Raw genomic sequence first — 25,414 nt, forward strand, 5'->3', positions numbered from 1 at the left:
TGTGAGTGTACACTTTATCCAAAACCTAGTGAGGGTTTACTCATGTTTACCACTGGGTGGCTGTAACTCAGGAGGTAGAGCAGGTCACCTACTGATCGGAAGGTTAGTGGGTAGTGGTAAGCACTCAGTTTAGAGAAAGTGTGTGATTGGGTGAATGTGGCGTGTTGTATAGAGCACTTTGAGTAATACGGGAGCGTAGAAAAGCGCTATATAAGAATCAGTCCATTCACTGTCTGAACAGAGTTTCCTCATGTCACTTTTGCGCTATTATGTTCCAGCACATGTTGTCATTACATGGCTTGATTAAGGTACACATTAGGCTGACATCTGGGGCCAGAGCTGAAACTTATCTGAGCCAGCACAGGACCAGCAGTTTGTCTGCAACTGGCCTTTTGCTGGTCCGTGTGTTGGCCACCTCTGGCAAACCAGATCTGGGCCACCAAAGGGCCGTCATTCTTTGTGGTATGTGGGCCATGTGTAAGCACATTGTGTGGGCCAGATCCGGGCCATACCAATTTTGCTATGTGGGAATTGGATAACAACAAAGCTAACTTGAGGCCATATTCATTATACTGTATAAATTAATAAAGGACAATTGAAACGCTTATCCCCCCACCCCACAGAACAGTGGTATTTATAAAGAAATACATTTTTGTATTTTTCACCCCACATTGCAAAGCCATAAAATCACAACATCGTGATTGGTCAGTTGCAATGATGATTTTGGACCAACATTATTCTGAAAATGCAGAAACAACACTTACACAAACACTCCTCTCCCTATGCATTTTTTTCCTGAGAGATGTACAAACGCTCCTGACCCCTGTGCAGTCCTCATCGCAAGTCACTTGGAATAAAAATGTTGTGCATGAAATATTATTAAGCACACAGCGTGGTGCGGCATCAGCCGGTGATGAGATCCACACATCCAGCTATTTTACTGCCAAAGACAAAGAGAGCGAGAGACGGGAGAGAGAGAGGAGAGGGAGAGAGAGAGAGAGAGAGGGGAGGGTTGTGCGCAGCGTTGGTGCCAATGGGCGCAGGGCTATCTAATTAAACCCCTACCACGTAATCCCAGCTACACCATCCCCCCGTTTAAATCCACTCCGCCGGCGCATACCACTTAAACACATTGCCCTCCCCTGCCGTCCTGTCCAGCCCAGGCTCCTGGAGGAGAGAAAGCTGCCACCACAGCAGCAGCACCATCACTGATGCCTGTCGCCTGCACGGTATCATGGTTTGAAGGGTTCGGCTGCTGTAGCCAGGGGCCACTAAGTCAGTCACTCAGCCTGCGCGTGTGTGGATGTGTGTGAGCGTGCACTGAGAAGCGGCAGTAAGAGCACGCGACCGGTCCAGCGACGCTGTTCAGCCAGGAGCTCCGGAGAAAGTCGCACAAGAGCGAGCCGAGCCGAGACGAGCATCTCTCCCTGTCCTGCAGCAGGGATACCCTCCTCATCGGCACCGACACTGCCTCGCCTATTCGGGTAAGAGGAGCGGGTCGACGTTATTGCTTCAGTTTAGCTTGCTTTTATGCCTAATGTTTTCTAGGGCTAATATTCCGTTTCTGGAAAGCGGCGCAGACGCTTTTGTTTACTCGCGGAAACTGTTCGTCTTCCGGCTGCGCGGTGCTGATAAACCGCGTGAACAGACCAGCCGAGCTGAAGATATTCCCGCCTATATTATGTGTGTGTTTTTGACTGTTTGTGTCGTTCTCCGGACATTTCTTTAAAATAAAAGGAGGAGAAAAAACAAGGCTGTTTTTGTACAGCCAATAGGATGAAAGCAGTATAGGTCTGCCATTTTTATGAATGATCTTCACGCGGGGCAAAAGGATGGAGGCGCGTGGCGCTTCTCTGGAACTTCCTTCCCTGCTCTGAGGTCTCAGGTTTGGGCTGCACTGAAGCCTCCGGAAGAAGAGGCAACATCTTTGCCTGCTGGCTTATTTCTAGCCTGATAGTGCGTTACTAGTTAACTACTGAGTGCAAAGCATTTCAGTACAGAGGAGCCGACGTTAATCACGCTCTTTAATTGCATGATGCATTTTTGCCTAATGTGGAGTTTATAGAAATTTCAAACTAACACCTTTGTTTCTTTTGTACCAGCTGCATGCCTGCTTATCAAATAAGATAGTACCAACAAAGAGTAACCCAACATTTCAGGTTGTGATGTCTTTTTTTCTCTGTGAGTGAGGTTAGTGCACTGTTCACGGTTGTTAATACTTTTCCTGGGCATCCACTGTGTTTATTACATATCAATACTGGACTGAGAACTGGGTGGGGTGTGCACAAGAGGGAACCAAGAAACAATGAGTGGGAAACACAAACTTTATCAAATATAAATATAAACTACTAGAATTGACAAGTTGGCAAGTTGTCATTGTGAAGAGACCTGCCTGCATAAATATGTATTATGAAGCATGTATCCCCTGTAACGATATGCCAGGGACATTAAAGCACAACATCCAACTCAGGGACTAACAAAAAGCAGTAAATATGTTGGTAGAATTAAAGAAGAAAGTCATTTTTATTTAAGCACACTTTTGCAATGTAAGGAGTGAATCAAACCAGTGTGAGACACATGTTGAGGGAAAATTGTAATGGTTTGCATCTTGAATTAGCAATAAAGAACACATCATTGTTAGAGATGGGCATGTCAAGTAAAACATATATTCAATATTCACTGGGAACTGTTCTTCCACTCACGCTCTAAGCCAGTGGTCCCCAACCTTTTTTGTTCCATGCACTGGTTTATGTCCAACAATATTTTCACAGACCGGCCTTTAAGGTGTCTGTATAAATACAACAAAATAAAACCAGTACCAGTACCAAAAAAGGAGGTTTATTCATAACACACGGGAAGAGACCCAGGGAAACTAAGTTAATGATAAAAATGATTTAAAAAAATAACGCTAAAAACTGATAAAAACCCTGAAAACCATGACTTTCACACGTGAGCCTCAACTCTCATGGTCCGGTACCAAACAACTCACGGACCAGTACTGGTCTGTGGCCCGGGGGTTGGGGACCGCTGCTCTAAACAACTCAGGAATGACTGTTCTGGCTGATGTGTAATGTGCTAGCTTAATGGTGCAACATAACGATAAACTGGACTTCCTCTAAGTTCTGAACGCGTTCCGAAAAATATGTTTTGCTGGCTGTCGTTGTCTCTGATTGTGTTTGTTATTACCTGTTTGTACAGCAGCACCAACTATGACTGTGACAGACACTTTGCCAGAAGAATAACTGGTAGTTAGTGGGTCATTTTTATAATTTTTGTTGTTTTGTTTAGTTTTAATGGTAAATGGTCTGTATTTGTATAGCTTTACTAAGGACCCCAAAGCGCTGTACACATTCAGTCATTCACCCATTCACACACACATTCACACACTGGTGATGGCAAGCTACATGTAGCCACAGCTGCCCTGGGGCGCACTGACAGAGGCGAGGCTGCCGAACACTGGTGCCACCGGGCCCTCTGACCACCACCAATAGGCAACGGGTGGAGTGTCTTGCCCAAGGACACAACGACCAAGACTGTCCAAGCCGGGGCTCGAACCGGCAACCTTCCGATTACAAGGTGAACTCCCAACTCTTAAGCCACAATCGACCTAAAGTGCATATTACATTACCACACTTGTTTGGCATTAGTAGTACACTGCATTCAACCACCCAGCAGTAAAATCAAGGAAGCTATGTAGACAAGACAAAGGACAGTCATCTTTATGACTGTTTGAGTATTAGAAAATCGTGACTAACCCCAAATGTTACATTAGTTAACATTAAATAATATTATTTACAGTGATGCATTAAAGGAAGACAGTGGAACCTTTTTTTCCAACATAATTTGGACTTATGGTACTTCTAACATAACATATCATTTTTGAAAGGGCAACCCCCCCCTCCTCCTAAGGATGGGGTTGTGACACCCCAGACTCCCTGCACAGCAAATCCAGCATGTCCAAATTAACACTGTCAGATTTGATTTCAACACTTTTAAAGTGTCTATATGGGTCCACACCAGAGAGTGTTAATTTAACTCTTTTTGGAGAGTTGGTATGTTAACTCTGATTTAGTGTTAAACACCAAATCTCTCTGGAGTTGATAATTTAACACTTGGTGTTAAGAGTTTATATATTAACTCTCAAAGAGTATTTTAGTTTAACTACGTAAGAGTTATCTTCTAATTAATTCTAAAAAGCGGGAATTTTACTGTTGTGAACTTCTAGAAATTTCTTTTGGAAATAAACATTTACTAAAAAGACGCAATGGTTTTTGAAAAACATTTATTCTGAACTGTGCACCACAATTTCAAAACATTTTCTGAAAGATGTAACAGTGTACATGTTCTCACTTTCATTAGAATTTCGTTTATCAAAAGGTCTGACATAGGTGAGCTGGTAAATGCAAATAACAGCATGCTCATCACTTATTTCAATAAATACAAAATACAATATGCATGTCCTTCATTCATCACTTTGTGGAACTTCAACGCACTTCTGCTCTCCCCCATATTCCATCTTCACAAGCATATCCTATGTGGAGATTGAATAAAAATTAGTTGACACTAATTAATGGCACAAATCAATTGCAGCACAGAAAAAAAAAAAAGGAATCCTTTTTGAGCCATTACTATTTTTTTACTACTACTAATATTTTCCCAAAAGACAAGGACACAGACAACAGGTAATACTGAACTAAATGTAAAACCTCAACCTTTTTCATTTTTACCTAAACCGTGTGCACAAAACTCTGGAGGAATCTAAGTGCTAACGTAGAACTCAGTCGGAACTCGGGACGTCTGCTACTGCTGTTTGCTCGTTTTTTTATGGGAGATCGTTTTCAGGCTTCAAGTAGCACCATTATACCAACATTTCACATTCTAGACATTGTTTTAAGTGTATTTGACCAAGAAATTTGACTGAAAATTCACATGCAAGCTTTTTTTCAAGGCTGTGGTATTTGCCCGCAAACAATACCTTTCAGCTAGCTAAAACAGAATATCATGCTATCAGCGAGCAACATGGCTAATGCCTTTCACACAGCTTTGTCTCAACTCCAAAGAGCCACAGAAGTAAAAGCTAATAACAATAATTGAAACAATCTTGAAAACATGACTTACCAAGCATGGCAAACAACTCAAATATGTAGAGCAAAATGTTCTGAAACGGCTTCACTTCAGCTTCGATTGGAGCCGTGCTGGGGGCGGAGTCTGTGAATTTACTCTATTGGTGTCATAGCCCCTGTAGGAGTTCAGAGTTAAGAGGTCAAGAGTTAATGTTTCCACTGTAACACCTCCAGATTTGAAATAGAAACACTCATTTTTAACACTCAGTTCAGTTCAGTTCAGTTCAGTTCATTTTTATTTCAAACATTTCAAACATGAGCCTTCACAATCATTACAATATATTATTCCATTATTTGTTTGAAAAGGAGTAGGTAGAAGTATTCACTTATTTGTCCCTACCCCCTCAAGTATTTTACTCACTCGATTTTAACTACTATCATTTTACACCTCAGAGTTACATTAAAAGAATGTGACTCTACTTAGAGTAAAATTAACTCTAAGACTACTAACACCAAAACATTTAACACTTTTGAATTTGCTGTGTGCTTTAGGTGCACCCCTGTTTAGGACCTCTGCTCTGCTTTTTCCTGGAGATAGCACACCAGCTTCGCTGATAACACGACATATTGTCTCTGTCTTTTCTTTCCTAAATGCCACACAGCTATTGCTCACCTTCTGTATAATCCTTTCAGATTTACCATCAGGCTTGGCACAGGGCGCAGACAAGCAAAATTTGTGCAGTCAGGAATACTCAAAGGAGCCGCATGATTGGCAGCTCATGGTGGGGGTGGTGGGGGTGAAAGCCTTTGTGGTTATTCTCTAGCTGTCATTTAGGGCAGCTAATGACGAACAGAATGATGAGAGAGACCATTTTAACATGGCCATTTTCAGCCCGACCCCAGGTTAATGGGAATGTGGAGGCACGGCCCCAACAAATTGATCTGTGTTTGGGGCTTTTGTTGTAAGGGAACCTGCTGAATTCTGTCTGAAGCGAGCAGAATTGTGCTGCTCATGTTTTTGGTGGGTAGAGGCAGCATTTAGCCTGCATCTGCTTGTCTAGTTGTTACATAAGAAGATAAATGTGCGCTGGAGCACTACTCTCTCAGTCACTTGGACTCATAAGCACCCCCGCCTGCACACACACTTCTAACTCGTGCTTGTATATACACATGAAAAGAGGTTTTAACCCTGAAGCACCTTGCAAAAGATCGATGTCGCAGTCAACGTGTATATCAATGAGGCAAGTGAGTTGCAGAGTAGAGGAAATGGCCTCATTAGTATTTCTTACTCTCTTTGGTGGTTTTTTCACGCATTGCTTCTGTGTGAATAATACATCCCTTTCTTTGTTCTACACTGCAGGCTCTCACATTATGGGAAACAATGTAGCCTTGCTCATTTATGTGACCCTGCTCTCACATAATGCCGCCAGAAATTCTTGACAAGATAGATGCCCCTGACTGCTTGCATGCATGGGAATACATAAGTACGCAGCCTCAAAGTCACTTTCAATTAAGGTTACATGTGAAGGCAGGTCAGCAGGGACATTCAGACTCAGCATCTCGGAGATCTTTCTTGAAGAGACACAAGGGAATCCTGTGAATCTGTGGTGGCGACAGCTCAGGAGGTAGAGCAGGTCATCTGCATGGTTCGATACATCCAAAGTATACTTGGGTAGGATACTGAACTTTATGTTGCATTTCCGATGCAATCCTCGGAGTGTGAATGTGTGTAAAAACAAAGTGCTTGTATTAATAAGGGTGATTGAGGCGTGCTGTTTAAAATGCTTTGAGTGCTCAAGTAGGAAAGTGCTATGTAAGAACCAGTCCATTTACCATTTACCATGTGACTGAGGCCGAAAAGGAAATGTAAATGTCCAAAACAGCTCCAGGCTTAAAGTTGGGTTAACTACCCCGCCCCTGCAAAAGTGTGCTGTTTGTACATCTTCCAGTAACCTGATAGATTCGAAAGGTCAGAGGATTTTTATTTATTTTTCTCTGAGGAGAACTCCAAGGCCTTTCCGGGAAAAAAAAACAATACAAAACAAAACAGTCATTATTCGAAAAGAGAAGAGAGACTTCAAATGAGAGTAAAATGGATCTGTGGTCTGTAGCATAACACAGTAATGGGTGGAAATGGAAATCGTTCAGTTTATCTTTTACAAGACTGATATTACATTTAATTAGCAAAATGTGAGCAGTCACTTTCCCATGAACCATCATAACTGGATTTTAATGATGCTGTTAGGTACTAATGTACACAAGACTTTCTTTTTTTAAATGATTCATGGCCCTTTAAATTTCTCTTATAAGCAACTTAAATAATCTGTATAGTCAAACTGTGATTTTTCTAAATGAAATTTGAACACGATTTTGTTGATTCGGTGACACATTGACTCAATTCATTCTGCGAAAGCAACATGATCACCTACTGTACCTAAACCACATAACTAACAAAAACAAGACATTCTTAATGCCACAATAAGTTGGATCATCTTCGTAACGTTGGTACGCGATTGCTGTCATTTTTGTTTTGCAACAATTTTGTATCAATAATACTATAAACCTTTATTGCTTCGATAGAGCCATGCCTCATGTAAGTTAATGATTCAACGTGTTGGCAGGGTTTCTCCATGATTGGCATGTTTCAAATTTTGGTAAATGGACTTGTAATAGAAAGTGATTTACTACTTACTCATTGTGAACACTTTAAGTATTTTCTATTACAAGCATCATTTACCCAGTTACAAACATTGATGACAGTTTCTTTTCTATGCCTAAATGCCTTGTCTAACATTCGGGCACACACTCTCATGGATGTATTGGGGGAAACTTGGGGTTCAGTATCTTGTCTGAGGATACGTCAACATGCAGAATGAAGCAGCACGGAGTCGAGCTACCGACCTCCCGATTTGCTCTACCTTCTGTACCACAGTAGAAAATGTGGTATTCGTGGGACCACACTGCTTAAAGTGTTAAAAAGACAAAAATCTTAATTTATTTAGATGGAACCTCAAAACTGTAGCAACTGACTGTGTTGATAGTAATAATGCTAACTAACAGAAATAGTTTGATAGTAATTTCTTCATGCATGCTCAATCATCCAGGTAAGTAAATCCTCAAAAGTTGATTCTGTTCATCAGATGACTTTTTAAAGCGTAAACTATAAATAGCAAATGTGTATACATTTCGCTTCAGAGATATCAACTGAAGTTGAAATGATTCCAGGCTGTACTCTCATGTAATACCACTTTGAATCACAAGGTGGCACAGCAAATCATTTTACACTCACCAGCCAGTTGGTGAGTGGTTGGTGGAGGGTGGTCGCTGTTGCCAACCAATTGCAAAGAAGAAGCTGCACCAAAATCCTCTGTGTGGTTGCTTTGGTCGCTAGCAGATTGCTGTTACCACCAATGGTTGGTGCCCAGACTAATAACAAGGAGATTTTTGGTGCTGCACTGTATTTCTTTATGCGACCAGTTTCACACTAGTGTTTGCCAGCAGCCCCTCTTTATGCCTGTGTACAATGGGCTTTAACAATTGATTTTACAGCAGCCTCCACAAACTTTCTAATTGGTTTTGGAATATGCATTTTTCCCTCGCAACTTGTGGTTGCCATATCATCACTGACTCGTCTGTGAGCCTGTCTGACCGGGGTTTTAACATGGCCTGATTCCAACATGAGGCATAATATTGTTAAGCTTATGTTAGCTGAGATGGACATAGATCCTGTTTCTGTCACACTTACTTGTTTCTGAAGTTGAAAGAGCACAGATGACACAGCTTCCTAAAAACAAGCTTAGAAATATTAGATTAGTTAGAAGTCATCCATCAAGATAGAAATAGAGGTATGATTCATCACACCAATGTTTGAAGCCGACTTAAAAGAAAAAAACCAACAGTTATTTAAGATCAGCATAATCTGGAAGAATCGAAGCTAGTTCATAAAAAGAACTGTTAAAATCATGCTGCAAAGGCAGAGTTTGGTGTGACAGGTACGTCGAGCTGCAAAAAAGATTAGATCCTACATTTCCCACAGGGCAAGAGACTAATGTCCACTTTCACCAAGCCCAACTGTCCTTCAAATAACACAAGAAAAATTCAATGAATCCTGTTCTAAAGGTACTCTGGTGACATCAGTGTGACATCCCAGGGTTACAAACCTACAGAAGGTGTTCAACTATAACAGCTTTTATAGACTCAGTAGCATTTTTTGATTACACTTCACACATGTGTAAAACGAGTGGAGTGCTCCTTAAAAAGACACAAAACTACGCCAAACTTCACACATAGCTTGAGGGTCGTGAATGCTACATGATCATTATGGGATGAGTGGGAATCAGCAACTCAGACAGACAGAAAACACATCCACACACAGAGATGACCATGTTTTCATGGTCATCTCTGTGTGTGGATGTGTTTTCATGTGATCTGTTCGGGAGTGGGATGTAACCCGCAAGGGTTAACGCAATGTCCATGCATCCCATGTGCGCCGCCGGCCACATAATCTGCTCTGATCCTAGTTGGGAGGGGCGTCTTCTGACTGTCAGACATCCAGTCTGATAATGACTGCGATAAGGCCGAGAGAGCAGCTGCTCTGCTGGAGGTGGATGGTTTAAAGCAAAATGCTAAAATCCAAAGATTTTACCCATCAGTCCGAGGTGAACCTCCATTTACTCTGTGGGCTTATTAGAGCATCGGTCCTGGGTAAATTAGCACAGTAGTGCTTTGCATTTTATGAGCATCTTTTGAATCAAGCGAATGAGACATGAAGCTTAATCAAGACTATTGTTCAGGCTCCTTATTGTAAGGAGATCTAGCTACTCTGTCTCAAATCTCTGTCTGAAATCAAAAGGAAACAATCTGAATTCTGGATTTGACAGAAGTGTTTTGTGACGCTTCTTTTTGTCCTCTAATAAAAGGACCGAAAATAAGTGAAGAAGAAAAAGAGCAGGGAGTTAAAACAATAAAGTAGCTAGTGAAAAACAATAAAACAGATCACAGGAAAGCAACAAGACTCTGAGTGGAGGTTTTATTTATGAAATGACTGTAATTCTGCTTGTTTGCCTCTTGATCTCTCCTCGCCTCTCCTCTTGCCATTAGGAGGCTGAAAGGGCAGCCAATTACTCCCTGAGCTCGGTGTGCAGTTTGGCTAATGAAGCCAGGGGAGGAAAAAAATGTGTGAGAGCAGGTTCTTTAGCATAAAAGGGCCACAAGCTCTCAACTGATAAGGCGTGGTGGGGAACACACAAACATGCACACACGCTTCAGATCATATCTCAGTGCAGCTTTATCTTCCATGTCTCTCCCAGACCACAAAAACATTTCACTTTAGTGTCTTTAGAGCGATTTCTCTCTTCTTCTCTTCCGTTCAATCAAATCTCTTCCCGTCCATCCACGAAAATACCTCTCTGTCTGTCTCTCTGTCCATTTCAAAAGGCTCCCTAAGAAGCGAAAAGTAGTTTAATTAGTCCCTTCACTCCAAGAAGCTGTACAGTAGGAGAGAAAACGAAAATATCTTCTGTTCTCAGGGCACTCCCCTGACTCTTCGCTCCTCCGGGCCTTCTCTCTCAATTTAGATGCCTCCCTTCCACCTGAACATAATGCAAGAAATTTTATGGAAGAATAACCACCAGCTGTGTCTCCACCTCAGTCTCATAAACATAAACAAAGTGGTGGTTGTTGTCGCGTCTGTGTTTTCTTATTTATTTATTATTATATATGTCACTCTAATTGTATTGAACATGGAGATAAAATGTTCCCGGTGACAAATTCAGCCCGTGCCTCGGAACTGTCAGTTAAGCGTTGCTCTCCACCAGTAGCCTTCTTGCAGGGCTCCCGCAACAGTAACAGAGGGCCAATCAGAAATAAGAAAATCAATCTGGGATCAGCCGGTTTGTATGCATTTACAAGCAGGCGTAACAACTGCAGACTCATTTCTCCGGCTGCTGGTGCAATCGCACAGCAACCTCCTTCTGTCGAACTGTGAGCAAAAGAGCAGCATTATTCTGTGGCGTCTGCTCGGTTACTGTAAATGCGCTTCCTGTCTTTCAGGCCGTGGCATGGTGCTCTTATAATGTGAACAGCTTTTTTTCCCCCTGTTCCCTCATTTGACACACTTGTCACTAGTCACTTGTATGTTTCTGGAGACTTTTTTTCTTTTGTCTCCTTTGCAGCTGGGAATATGACTTTTTGCATACTGACTGATCACACTAATGAGCACATATTGATGCTGCTGCTGCTTCAGAGCTGTTGGTTTGAATTACCGCTAATCAATGGCATCGTATGAGGAAGGGATCATACAGGTCTGTGGACTCCCTGCGAGTAACTACCTACTGCAGCGCTCCCCTGAGTACTACATACCTTAAGGGGCTTTCCTTATCTGTTTGCCTTCCTGCCACCAATAGGAGGGCTAGTGTGACATATTAGTTGGCATAGCAACAGCTAGAATGGTGTCGATGGTAGTAGCCTGCAAAATGAACTGTCAGAAGGTGGTGGTAGTGCTCCTGAAAAGTGTTTACCAGCTCCCATTAAACAAACAAGAAGGAAAACATGTTACTAAGTTTCAGGTGTAGCAGGTGTGGCGTGGTGACGTTAGAAGCTACTGAACGAGCAGGAGAAGCTTGGAAAACCAAAGACTAATTAGAAAGAACTTAAAATGAAACGTGAGAGAGTGTAACTGCGTAAAGTTAGCCTGTTAGCAGTTAGCAGGGTGGTGTGAGATCTAGTCGAGTAATTGCCAGGATATCATTTTGTATTTTTTTCCCAACTTTTCCATGTGTACTGATTAATCTTTTGGCTCACTGAAGTGAGGGATAGCATCTAGTAAAACACAGGAATTCAGATCCACCTCAGCTGTTTTTACTTACTTTATTATCTAATTTCAGATTCAGCATATTGTTTCACTTTATGTGAATATCAGTCAAAGGAAATGCTAATGAAGCTTTAACAAATTGAAAAAAACTATTTCTCAGGTAGCTAAGGTCCAAATCCCACTATAATGCCACTGTTATGTTTTTATGTATTTTTTTTCTTATCTGGCAGTTCGCTGTGTCACAGTATTAAAGCCATTCTTACATCCAGACAAATCAGTCTACAGTTACTTAAACGGTCCTCAACAGAGCTGGAGAGTATCTGTCTTGAAATAAAAGGCAGTTAAAAATCCACAGATGGGGTTCCAAGATCTTTGATAGTTTATTATTCCTTCAGTGTCAATACACAAAAAGGAATACTTCCATTAAAGGTCATAAGAACTATGAAAAGATTCCTCTGATCCTAAAATACCTATTGATTTGGGCCAGGGCTGAACTGGTGCCATGTAAAATGGTTTACATTACAGACATTATTCTTTTCAGTCATTGATTTCCTTTTCTAATTTGTAGCTATTCTCATGGGGTCAAACATCATTCTGTGACTTCATGATGATAATGGCTGAATCTTTGCAGTAAAGTGGCAAAATACTTTTTCTGACTAAAAGATGTTGCATGAAACCCCAGACCGCTGTCAGCAGGTCTTATAGCATAACACTTATACTGTGAAATTTACCCCATAATCATTCTGTAAATAATAAACCACTCCCTAAACTTGCTAGTTTCTGAATGAATGTCGCATAAAAACAATGCTAACTGTAATATCTTCCTTTGTTTCTTCCACCATGAGAAACATGATCGGCTAATTCTCCTTCAAATTACCCTTGACTCTGGGGTTGGCTTAGAGCTGGAGTTGGTCCCTGAGTGCTGCACACAGCTGCTCTTAATACTTGGTTGGGTTAAATACACATATAGAAAGATTTCTCCATAACAGGATAACCTTACTTAATTTAATATGAATGCTACCTAAACATACTCAATCCTAAACTTAGTTGTGGATTTAATGCCGTTGCTTTCAGCTGTGGTGCTTCTGCTGCATCACTTAACTGATGTCACATGTTACATCAGTGTTTTATGTCCCTGCCTCTGAATTCATATTCAAAGCTGCTAACTTCACATCTCTGTAAAATTGATCCATGGATTATAATGTTAACTACTTGACTTATTCGAAATTACATTTGATTTATTTTACTGACGTTAAGGCTCTGGGACTACCTTTAGTCTTAATAATGCTACAGATCCAACCGCTGGTGTAAAACTGCCAAATCAAAGATGCAGAGCTAGCTGCTGTGGTGACCCCTTAGGGCAAAGACCCAAAAGCATTTTTATGCTACCATGTTACCTATGATTACGAGATAAGTTAGTCTGTTCACCAAGAAGTGCCTCAATAGCTCAACTTTGGAACATGAAACAGTTTCACAATGCAGTGGTTTATACATCAAACCAAACTACTCATGATGCAGTTAAGAAGAAGACTATGCGCCCTTGCAAACTGCTCCTGAGATGGTTTGGTGATATATTTATTTTTTTGCAAGCCTTGACATACTAAAGAATAAACCAAAATAACCTAGCTTACTTAATTAAAGGGCAAGGGGGTAGTCCCAATTAAATAGACTAGCTGTAGCTTTAGGATCTGAAAAGCAAAGGTAGTGTTGAAGAGCCTTAAACCTGTAGACTTTCTAATAGGCAATAGAAATTTTTTTCTGGTTTGAAAAGGAAGTCTGATTCTATAGACACCTATGGGAAAATGACACATCTGCTGTCTTGCCCTGAGACCTCAGTAAAATGTTTCCCAACACATTTACTGTCTCTGTCTTTAGTTACGTTTTATTGAATGCAACACAATGTTTGTTTTATGAATTTTGGTCCCCATTAGAGGATAAGTAGGGTGGGCCCATAGTTATTCTCATATGAGCATGCAGTATCACGTCCACTCTTCGGTTTCCACTATCGCCAAGATGTTGATAGTGGAAATTTTCTGCCGAGGGCTTCACAACAGATCTTCACTGACCACCAGTTGCCATCTTTTATATACAGTCTGTGTCTAAAACACTTACACTCCAGGTTGAGGTTTTCCATTATGGACTCAATTTGTTTTTCAGAAGCAAGTTAGATCTTTGCTGTAGCTCAGAACAAAACGGTACCTTGTTCTTGTAAGTCAGATATTGGGTTGAAATATGCTGTTTTCTTGTGAAGCCTTATGAATTTTTTTTCAAATGCATTTTTCCCAAAGGATCCTGCCTTGAATTTAAATGCTGAGTACATTAAAAATGCACTGCTTACAGTAAACAAGAAAAACAAGAAGCAGAGCTCATTTCATTTTTTTTTTTTTTGCCTCAATTTATACCCTGGTGCAGTAAGGAATCTCTCTTCCAGTGGTTGCATTATAAAAACGAGTAACCCGAGCAGCGGCTAAGCAGCACGAATTCTTCGCTCGGTGTCGATGGACTGATGTGTGAGCTTCACAGCCTGCAGGAGACAAAGAAGGAGTAGGTAGAGTGTCAGAACAAGAGAGTCTACAAGCAAGAGACATAAAGTTGCCTGAATGCGTGAGCGTGCCCTGCACTTCAATACACTGCAAGTCACAGCACTGCATTGTGGGATATCTTCATCATGCAGCTATCGGCGAGACGCGATCGTTTCTGAAGGGGAAATTCTTGCTGAGCTGGCTCTCTCCCTTCACGGCAAAGGCTGAGGGTGGGCTGGACTTTTATTTAATGCTTCCTCTGTTTTCATGGCTGGTTCAGTGAATCTGAAAGTGAGACATCTATAATGTGGGAAGGTGTGGATTGTGTTTTTTAGCTGTCCCTGTGTCTCCTGTCCCAGGCTTAATCCATCTCTCTGCATATGCAGCACTGCATTTAAGAAAGGATCTACATACATTCCTTACTCTTGAATTGTTTAATGTGGCTTTACTTGTCTTTTTATCTTAAGCAGACCAGGGCAAGCAAACCGGCTGCACATTCAGGGACGCGTCATCAGCTACATTCAATCAGACATCGCTGTGACAAGAGAGAAGTCACAGTGAAATAGGCAAGGCTGAGCAGGAGGTAGATTATGGTTGTGAGAACACAAAGTTGGGGTGAAATCCTCTTTATGTAAGTATGTTTGAGGGCAATGTTCTTTGCTTCATTTTAATATGGTGACTTAAGGGCAGGATCTCTCCCTCTTCTGCAACAGGGATACTCATCAGAGCTGGAATCAGTGTAATCACCAAGTGTAACACACTAAAGGAATTTGAGGATCTTCTTAGGACAACTCTGCGTTATGTACAGATAATAGGATTATTCTGAATAGCAGCCAAAGACATGCAATGATGAGTAAATATTACATGTTCTTTCTTTAATGACAAGAAAGTTTTAAGAAGTAATATTGTCAACGTATTGGAACAACATTAGTCTAAATGATTTGGACAGTGCAAAATGGAAGTGATATGAATAAAAATGAACGTCTTTACTCGACATACTGTCACATAATGTGTGAAATGAAGCAATATGGCACCTACAGTTCTCCTACACATGCTCTGCAAACAGAAACACTGCCAGGTTATATATATTTTAAGTTCCATTCAGTACATTCTGCTTTGTGAGTCACGTATTTCCAAAGGATGTGTGATCTCCACATGGGGAATTCATCCAAGAAGTATGGGGGGGATGTTGCTGGTGATTTTCCTTGGACAATTAACAAATGTCACAGAGAACATGCAATGTCGGCACGAGAGATGTGGTAGAGGAAGAATGAAAGGAACCAGATACGGGGGAAATGAAGTGGAAAGCTAAACAGAGAGCGAGAGAGAGAGGGGACAAAAAAAGCGAAAGGGTCGCAACCTTGTCGTCAGTGTTTGTGCCAGCTAGCAGCTGGAAAAGACTGATGCTCCTGCCTCTCCCATCTGCCTTTCACACCCCGCCCCGCCAACCATCAGCTCCACATGACCAAAGCTTCTCGTTTTTCTTCTCATGTAACTGTGACTTTTTCTGTTTTCTATCACCGGCCTTAAGATCAATCTTAATTTCACTGATCAATAACTTTTGTCGAAGTTTCCCACACAACTTTTTTTCTAACGATAACGAGACGATAACTAAATAAATACTAATGCACAGTGAAAAAACCATGATGACATACATTGACACTTTCTTCATAAATGAGATGAAAAATTACGCAGATTGAAAAGCTGTTTGCATAAAAACGTACTTGGTTTTTCCAAAAAAGGCTCAGGCTGGGGTCAAGTACATTAGAGGGTTACCTAGGCAACTTGAATGTCCACTTGCCACTGAATTGAGAAGAGTCACTCTTTCTTTCGGACACAGCTTTATACCTAACAGGGTTAACAACTTTAAGGTGTCGCTGTCCATGTAGCGTTAATAGTGTGGTTTAATTTTGTTTTCTTTGTAAATTTTCATTGTAGCATGACATTAGCTGAAGTTAATCCTCACTGTAACCATAGGCAAGCAGAATATTTTTTTTTCTTATTAGGTTGTTCTCCCAAGTCAGGAAACAAAGAAGATAATAATTATAAAACTATATATGTGTATATATATATATATATATATATATATATATATATATATATATATATGTGTGTGTGTGTGTGTGTGTGTGTGTGTGTGTGTGTTAAAATTGTATTTAAATTCAGCTTGATCTTTTTCCAGAATATAAGGTTAGGAAGAGCATTTATGATGACCTGAATTTTCGTGGGATCAAAAGACTTTCCATGCGGGTGATCCAAAAAGTAAAATTCTATACAAAGGGTGGGATAAGTGACCTGACACAGATACTACCCTTAACTCTAACTTAGATGGGTTGCCAGTGTCTGGGTGGGTGTTTTCCCACTAACTGCGCAGTAATGATGGAAGCCTGCCAACACTGAGACCTGAACGTTCTTGCACAGTCACAGCTCAAACGTTTCTACATAAATATCCCATGATATCAATAAAATACAAGTAGTCATTTTTCTTGTGGCAGTTATCTTGAGGAACCAGACTTTTGTTTTCATAAGATAAAGAAATAAACTGATTCATATTCTTGAGAAAAAAACAGCTTTGTTACCTTGAAATTAGGAATCAGAATACAATTTCCCGGTGACTGACATAAAAAAAATGGATAATATAACTACGATATCAACAGAAAATATAAAAAGGCAAATGGTATCATTATCATCCAAATTAATCTATAACTTTATTGTTGTGTGTCTCTTTGGTAAGTGAAACAAACAAGGATGTAGACACAGTATCGACATTTGGTTTGTCACTGTCAGTTCATGATCCAAGGACATGAACGATCGTGTTATCATGTAAAAGATAAAAAGGTGCTTTCAGTTCACCTAAGACTGATGTGTATTATGACCAAGTAAAATATTAAAAAGGAAAACTGAATTCTCTAAGGCTAAAATGTGGGAACTGCCACAGTGAAGTCCACGGGCCTGTCTTTTTCCCCTCTCTACTCGTTTCTCATCACAGAGCAATCCTTGACCTGAATAAGCGAATAATTGCCTTCAGCAACAAAAGAAGGAAGCTGATGCTTAGAGAATAATTACCAGCTTCATCTTGGGAAGTGTGTGTGACACTGCAGTGTGTCTTTGTCTGGCAGGACTCCTGCACGCTGCTCCGAGTGCGTCCTTGGGGCTAGTGCAGGTTGCTGCTGTGGGACATGAACTAAAATACACGTTAGTGCCTCGACAGCTCTTCACCCTGGAGGTGTCGCTCCGTAAGGGATGTCCCCTTTTTCCGAGCCCCTGGAGAGCTCCAAAAACAGCGCAGTCCACCCTTTCATTCCTTCATCAGTGCCTACAAGACATTTCACTTCCCGGGCAACGTGATACCGCTTGCAGGTTGAAAGGAGAGAGGTTTGATTCAGTATCTTGTTTAACTTACCATTACATTATCATCTTCATTGTAGCTAAAGCTAACCAGAAGCCTTTCAGAAGATCAGAGAGCTGCTAAAGTTTTTAATTTTTGTCACGTAGAATTATCTTATTCTTGTTTTCCCTGATTGCCAAGACTCAGGCAAGCTAAGGGTTAGCTTTAGGGTTATGGCTGGGGTTGTTGCAATGACTTAGATGGTAGAGGGTTGACTTTACAACTTTGGTAGCTTTTTAATAGTCAGGTAGCTAAAACCAGGACACTGCACGGCACATCTGAACCCACTTTTAGTTAGTTTAATAATGAGGAGAAAGGCAACAGGGCTGGGTTCTAGGTTCTGTTGCCAATTTGCATTGGCAGGAACGGGACAGAAAGATCTAGAGCAGTGATACCATGGGAGCACAAACAGCAGCAAGCTAGGCCCAAGGCATTTACTAAAGATCAAGGGCTGTTAGAAAATGACAAACTGACACTAGAAATGGTTTAGAGTGGACAGAAGATGCTGGAAAGAGGACAGAGGATAAGAAAAAGGAGAGGGTAAAAGAGAGGATAGGGAAGACGGGTGTGGTATGTCAGCAGATCAATTCCAGCTAAGGATAGAACTATATCAGGATCCTCCTTCACCTCAGCGACAGGAATAGCTGCACTTGTAACTCCGGGGGGAAATTTGTGGATGCTATAGATTTGTTTAGGGGACAGTTTCACAGACACAATTTCAGTCCTTGATGGTGATCTTGGAATGCTATAAACGAGCTGGACAGTTTGCTCTGTTGTCCAGTCGTCCTGTGTTTGCTGCATTGCCAATGACTGATAGTGTCGCTGACCGGGCAGCAGGATGTTAATGTGAGAGCATAGTAAAATCCATCCTCTATGGTGCACAGTGTGGGGCCCAAAAACAAAACAAAACAAAACAAGGAAGGAAGATTAACATAATTAACCTTAAACCTGTAGGTCTACTATAGGTTGATGATGATAGACTGATCGATGAAGCCACTCACACACATATTTATTTCAAAGTATGCAGAAGTGTAGGCACGACCTTGTGTGCAGGTGCCTGTGCATGCCCAGACATGCCTGTGCTGCAAATAATGGGTATATGTGGTGATGCGACATGAAATTACAGTGAACTTCATATTAATCTCCCAACATCATCGTCCATCGGCACATCCTGGGGTTCAGTTTATTAAAAATGATCAGTAACAAACATCTGCATCAGATTCAGATAAGGATTGGTGACATGTTTTTTTTTTAAATAAGCCAGTGAGGGAAAGAAACAAGACCTTTCTCACTTGAAATTAAAGCTGTTAGAACTTGAACTGAACAGAACAAACACTAAAGATATAATCAGGAACACAACTTGTAGACTGTTGCAAACAAGGATTCAGATATTAATGGTTATTAACCTCTTAAGCCCCAAGGGGGTTTCTGAGCTTCCTGCTCGAAAATGTAATGCCCAAATTTAATTGATTATTTCTCTGCAATTACAAACTCTGTCCTTACAATCTTGGTATCAAAATAAAGCTAACACTTGGGAAATTTCATCAGAGGTGTAAATATTGAATCAGATATTACTGTGTCAAAGTTACTGAGACTGGAACACAGAAAAAGTAAGTAGGTTTTATCCTCGCCTAATTTTTTTTTTTTTAATTTTTAGCATATAACCCTTTGAAAAATATGCCTCAGATCACATTTGGTTCCAGAAATCCAGTAACCAACATATAAACATCATCTGTGCAAAGATTTATGTTTCTAAAGTGAAACAGTGAAAAATTACAGCGCTGTCAATACATAAATATCCAGACGTTGTACAAAAATGTCCAATTTTGGCGCACAATTGGACACCATGCCAGTTGATTTTTTTTAGGTATTAAAGAGCAGAAATTAATAAATTTTATTAACAGGCCTAAACATGCTTTTTTATAAATATATTTTTGAAGAATTAACCACACATTCACATGGCAACGGCCCTTTTCTGCAGCGCATATAGAGCGTTTGATTGGCCTCTGGCCCTTTAAACTCCGAGGGGCTGTAACTTTGGTTTCTTTTGGTCAATTTGCATGATTGACACCTCTTTTTAATGTTTGAGCCAATAGATTCACAGTGATGATGCCACGTTCACATCACTTCAACCAATCAGACGTTGTGATGCCAAAACCCACGTGGGCCCAAATTTACTGCATGTGGCGTCTGTTCAGTCACGTGTCTGTAGATGGGTCTAAAATGGAGGTTGTTGACAGAAAACTGCTCTGATGCGCTAGGTAGGCATGGCAACTACTGTTAATCACGTGACTACCTGCGAAAATAACAGAGGAAATCAGGACGGTAAGCCAATTTCTGTCTTAGCGCATTTGCGCTGCTGTGTGTTTTTGTGGTCTTCTTTTGTGGCTCATTCAGTGAATTTTGGTCTGATCGTGGTGAAACTTGGTGTGTGGAGTCAGTGATAGCTCTGGAAGCTGACCAGCCCATCTTTAGCCGGTGCCAAAAAGTGATTGTCTGCCAAAAACTGATTTCCGGTATTTGCCAAAAACTGATTGCTTGTATTTAAACTGCTATAAGTAACTTGTTGGGTTATAATATGTGAAACATATGTCAAATGCATCGCTTATGGATGACATAAAGTCATCTTGAGCCACAAACAACATTCGTGTAACAAGGTAGAAGCCGCAATCAGTTTTTGGCAGAGACTTTTATATAACCTTTATTTATGCAGTTAAAAAAAATCTCATTAACATTAAAAATGTCTTTTGTAAGAGTAAATGGGCAAAGAGGACAACAGAAATGGCAGCAAATATTACAATAGTTCTGTAAAAATATTTTAAGTGGGGATAAAGGACCGGATTGGTTATAATGTAAGTACAATAACACAGAGATGTAAAGATACTTGAAGAAGGGATAATTTTTTAATTCTCTATATAACCCCTTTGTAATCCCTATTCACCGAAGTGTATTTACGAACATACATAAAGATATTACACAGAAAAAATACACAGAAACATTGGAAATCAGTTTTTGGCAGACAATCACTTTTTGGCACAACACCTGTTACACCAGTTACACGAAGTCTGAAGAATTTCTGGTTCGGTTTTGTTTGTTTAGTGGACTTCTGCGCATTTACGTAACTGCTCGTTTAATCACGGCTTGTTTTCGGTGTGTTTGGTGGTTGTAGAAATGGTTTATATGACATTTTAGCTGAGATTCTGAGGTTTCTGTGGATACCACACATGTCTGGACTTATATTTCTGATCTCCTCCTTTTTGCCCCCCGAAACCGGGGGCGTGGGGCTTAAGATGACAGATCGACAAATCTTAGATGACAGATCGAAGTGATCCATAATTTCCACCTCTACTTTAATGTACACTAATATTTTCCTACATGTGGTATCATTGGTGAGAACTGCTCCAATAATCTGCCTATAATCCTTAGTCCATCCACAGGAGGATTACCATGCCCTGATAGCTGTGTGGCTGCTATACCAGCATGTTACCATGGGACTAAATGGCTCAGATTATGATGAGTTAAAGGACATCAGGTTAAATGAGTGGTGCAGCTCAGTCTGATGGGTAATTATTTTGAGTTATTACTCATGCATAGATTAGATTCTATCTCTGCTAGGGCTTTGGTATATATACATCTGCACATGAAAGATGTGTATCTGTAAATACCTTAATAACTTTGAGACAAAGTAACAGATGAATATTATTGACAATCCCTCGGCAAGTTTCTCATCCTGTCGATTGGCTCCACAGGCATGGACTGTAGCCAGTAATAGTAGTATTTATGCTTTTTGCTGTTTAAACTCAGCACAGTAGGACATGAACCAGTTCTCCTTCTTGATTTAAAACATTGTGTTTAATTCATGCTGTAGATGGTGTAGCCCAGCACCCTACAATGTAGCCTCACGTATATCTGACAACAACACGACATAGCATCGCAGACCCTAATGATTGTGATAGGTCTGTTTGGTAGTAAACATGGTATTGATTAGTTCAAGCTTACTTGTTTCTAGCGTGCTCTTGCTAATGCTAATGCAGTTGTAGCCAATTTTCTTAATCTAATAATAATCTAAAAATCACCCCAACTGGTCGTGGCAGATAGCTGCCCCTCCCTGGGCCTGGTTCTGCTGGAGGTTTCTTCCTGTTAAAAGGCGCTTACTCATAGGGGCTCATACGATTGTTGGGTTTTTCTCTGTATGTGTTAATGTAGGGTCTACCTTACAATATAGTGCCACTGTTGCTATGATTTGGCAGTGTATAAATAAAATGTAATTGAATTGAATTAAATAATCTGTGTGAGGGCTTGAGAGTTTCTGAAGTTGTCTTTCCTTTCTGCATTTCAGTGAAAATTAGTTTGAGATTTATCAGCCCCAAGTCCAGTATGGACAGTGTTGGGGAGTAACGGAATACATGTACCGCCGTTACGTATTTAAAATACAAAATATGAGTAACTGTATTCCGTTACAGTTACAGTTTAAAAAGGTGGTATTTAGAATACAGTTACTTTGTTGAAATAAATGGATTACACGGTGGTACTTCCCTGTTTCATATTGTGGCGGGTCAGGCCTGTTTGGGTTTTGTTTGACAGCTACGTTCTGTTGTTCCAGGCGGCATTGTTACGGTTGCCATGGTTACAGGGTGACGCTCTCTCTCTCTGCGTGTTTCCTGGGTGAGAGAGGCCTTTTTGTTGTTGTTGTGCTAAGCTAATAGGCAGAATGCTACAAGCATAGCTCTAAAGAATGTAGCATCATAGGCAGTGTAGTCCGTGCTGCAGGGAGAATGGACTGCCATACCCGTTATGTGTCTGTGAGTGAGGGAGGGAGAAAAAGGAAAACTACGAGTTGTCATCGAGCAAAAACGGGAGCTGGAAGCATGTAAATATAATAATAACCACTGCAGCCAAGAAGAGAGCCTGACGAGCCCAGTTGTAAGTAAGCTATTAAGACTTGACTGTACACCGTGTTCGTGTTTTCCTCTGAAACAATAAGTCCTGTTGGAGCAGCCTTTCAACGCCTCTCTCTGTCTCTCACAAGCAAAGTTGACCCAGACAACAAAGTAAAGCTATTTTTCGGCTACGAGCCCGACACAGAACCCACCGTATTAGCCAGAGGTCCCTTTACTACGGTTCGGAGCCGCGGACCTTCAGTAACAGTAATAAATCACAGCAATAGTACATTCATGTAGTTGTAAACAGCATGATAATATATTAAGTAATCCAAAGTATTCAGAATACGTTACTCTCATTGAGTAACGTAACGGAATACGTTACAGAATACATTTTGGGGCATGTATTCTGTAATCTGTAGTGGAATACATTTTAAAAGTAACCTTCCCAACACTGAATATGGATAGCTCTATTTTACTTTTCATGGTATTACAATGGAGACACACCGGGGGACAAGCTAAAACCTGTCTGACCACAGGACAAGAGAATCACTGGAGGGACAGCTGAATGATATTTCAGTATTATTGAAACTGATCTACCTGCCCTGCCAGCAGGAAAACACAAGAAAGGAAGGGCGAGTGCTAGCTGGTTAGCAGCAACTGAACTTCCAAAAAGCCAGGGACTGTCCTCTAGAAAATCAATTGTGGTTGGTTAATATACCAGGGCAAATAAAGTCTGTGTGTTGGAAATGTTGATCAGACATGCTATTTACCTCAGAACGTTAGTTTAAAAAAAGCTGTGAAAGGTTTCCTAACTGTCAGAAAGCCCATGATAGTGGCTGGTAGTTTTCTGTCTGGGTTTTCATATTGGTTTTTTCTTGGTGGAAACTGTAGAGCATGTCTGGCAATGGAAAACCTTCCTGACAATGAGTTAGAAGTATTTAGTTAGAATATTGTATTGCTGACACTAATATTGTGTTACAGACTTGCCATGCTCAGCTGCTGAGGTCAAGTTGTCTCCAGGAGGAAGATGAGCAAACTTGCGGCTGTATCACCAACCCTCACCCCTTCTCCCCCATGGGAGCTCAATTCCTGGTGATATAATAGGCTGTCTTAGTAGAGGGCCACGGTTCAGCCTGTCAGCAGCCTGTCTCCTGTCTTGGGTTTGCACAATGAGCAGCAGACCCTATGGATTTTCATATATTATTATGCTCAGGCCCTGTGCTAGAATTACACACTCGCTAAAGGTCAGAGCCGTGCATAGAGCAGATACGAAAACAGACGGCGAGAGAAGGGAGGGAGGGAGGAAGGAAGAGGAAAAAGTCACATTAATTATCCATCAGTGTTCCACTTGTTTTGTGTAGTCTTTTTTTATTGCTCCTCTTTTGCTCTTTCTTTTCCTCCTCTTAATGTGCTACCTTTACAGAGTGAAACCTAACCTCGCAAATATTCTTCAGTCATGATGTCTCTCGGTCTCACATATGGTCTAATCATCGAAAGGAAAAAGCTCGGCTCCCTTTGATGCGCCAACTGTGCCGACACCCTGCTCGCAGTCTCCTCAAACCTGGCCCTTCCCACACAAGCACATGGTGTGCTTCAGTTGGGAAGCTAGCTAGAACACCCTCCCGTGCTGTGAATGTGCAGACAGATGCAGAGCTGACCTGAGCCGTATGCTGGCTAGCACACAAGTCTTCCTCAAAGCAACAGCTCAGAGTGTTCGTGCACTCAGCCAAATGCTTCGTTTTCTGTCTGAACATGTTTACGGTGCACTGATGTGTTTTCGCCATTAGCTGCAATGAAATCAAAAAATAAGGCTGTAATAGCTGCCCACACCTTCCCGTTTGTGAACACTCTCCCTGCTCTGTTTCCATGCATGAAACGGTTAGTGTAAACAGCACGAAGTGCATTACCAAAGGTACTGTTCAGAACCTAAAAATTCATAACAAAAAGTGTGTAGCTACAGCACACAATTGCTTTTGCCTCGGACGCAGCGGTTGTGTGTGTTTGCAGTCGCTCAAGGCAGAATCTCTCTGCAATTCTGCCCCATGCATGTGTGAGGGGAGCAGAATGAAGTAGTTAACAAATGCATGCTGGCTACATGGTGAATTTTGCCTTAGTGACTGTGAAGATGAGCTTCCCAGTGTCAATATTTTATAAGGAACTGCTGTGAGTAGGCTTTCCACCAGTCCGGCTTCTAGAAAATATTACATAAATATTATATAAATGAATATCTTCTTTCTTTCTTGTCATGTGGGACCGGCTGGCTCATATATCTTTCCTATGAGCAAAAAGTAAAGAATATCCGTACATTCCCGAGTGCTGATATATTTGGGCATGTGCATCTTCTTTTTCTTTTTTTTGTATCCTACACGAACCCTCTGAGGTCTAAATTATCATTTAGGGTGATCCTGCACTAACCCTGTGCTACCAGAATATGTAATTTTGTTGTTTTTAAAAACTGTTTCTCTTGGGTCTTGGCAGTCAGGAGAAAGTAGTAAACATTCTTACTGGCACTCATAAAAATCTGATTTTGATGTTTTTCCAATCAAAGTACTTTTACTTACCCCTAAAACAAAGGGTTAGGGTTGGGATTGGAGTTTGTGCTTGAAGTTATCAGCAGCAGCACCACCAACCCTATCCCCAAAGAGGTAAAGGTATTTAAGTCATGAAGGTAAACCTTTTCACCACAAGTCAGTCAAAAACTGGAGCAGTTGGTGGTATGGACAGTAATTTCTTTTTGAACCATTCCT

The 25,414-nt window shown here is 40.9% G+C and overlaps 1 protein-coding gene across 2 annotated transcripts in view; it reads left to right on the forward strand.

Annotated features, from left to right (window-relative positions):
- The first annotated feature begins 1,075 nt into the window (after positions 1 to 1,075).
- hpca (hippocalcin) overlaps positions 1,076 to 25,414 on the forward strand; it is a 48,167-nt gene continuing 23,828 nt past the window's right edge. Inside the window, exon 1 of one of the 2 annotated variants that reach the window (XM_006806041.3) lies at positions 1,076 to 1,484. The gene's annotated coding sequence lies outside the window, so the exon portion shown is untranslated. Of the gene's footprint in view, positions 1,485 to 20,071; positions 20,110 to 25,414 lie in introns of those variants that run through there. The other variant, XM_087834825.1, reaches the window with a different exon arrangement.

Source organism: Neolamprologus brichardi, chromosome 22 (genome assembly GCF_056152115.1).
Source record: "Neolamprologus brichardi isolate AB-2024 chromosome 22, ASM5615211v1, whole genome shotgun sequence".
Lineage (NCBI taxonomy): Eukaryota > Metazoa > Chordata > Actinopteri > Cichliformes > Cichlidae > Neolamprologus > Neolamprologus brichardi.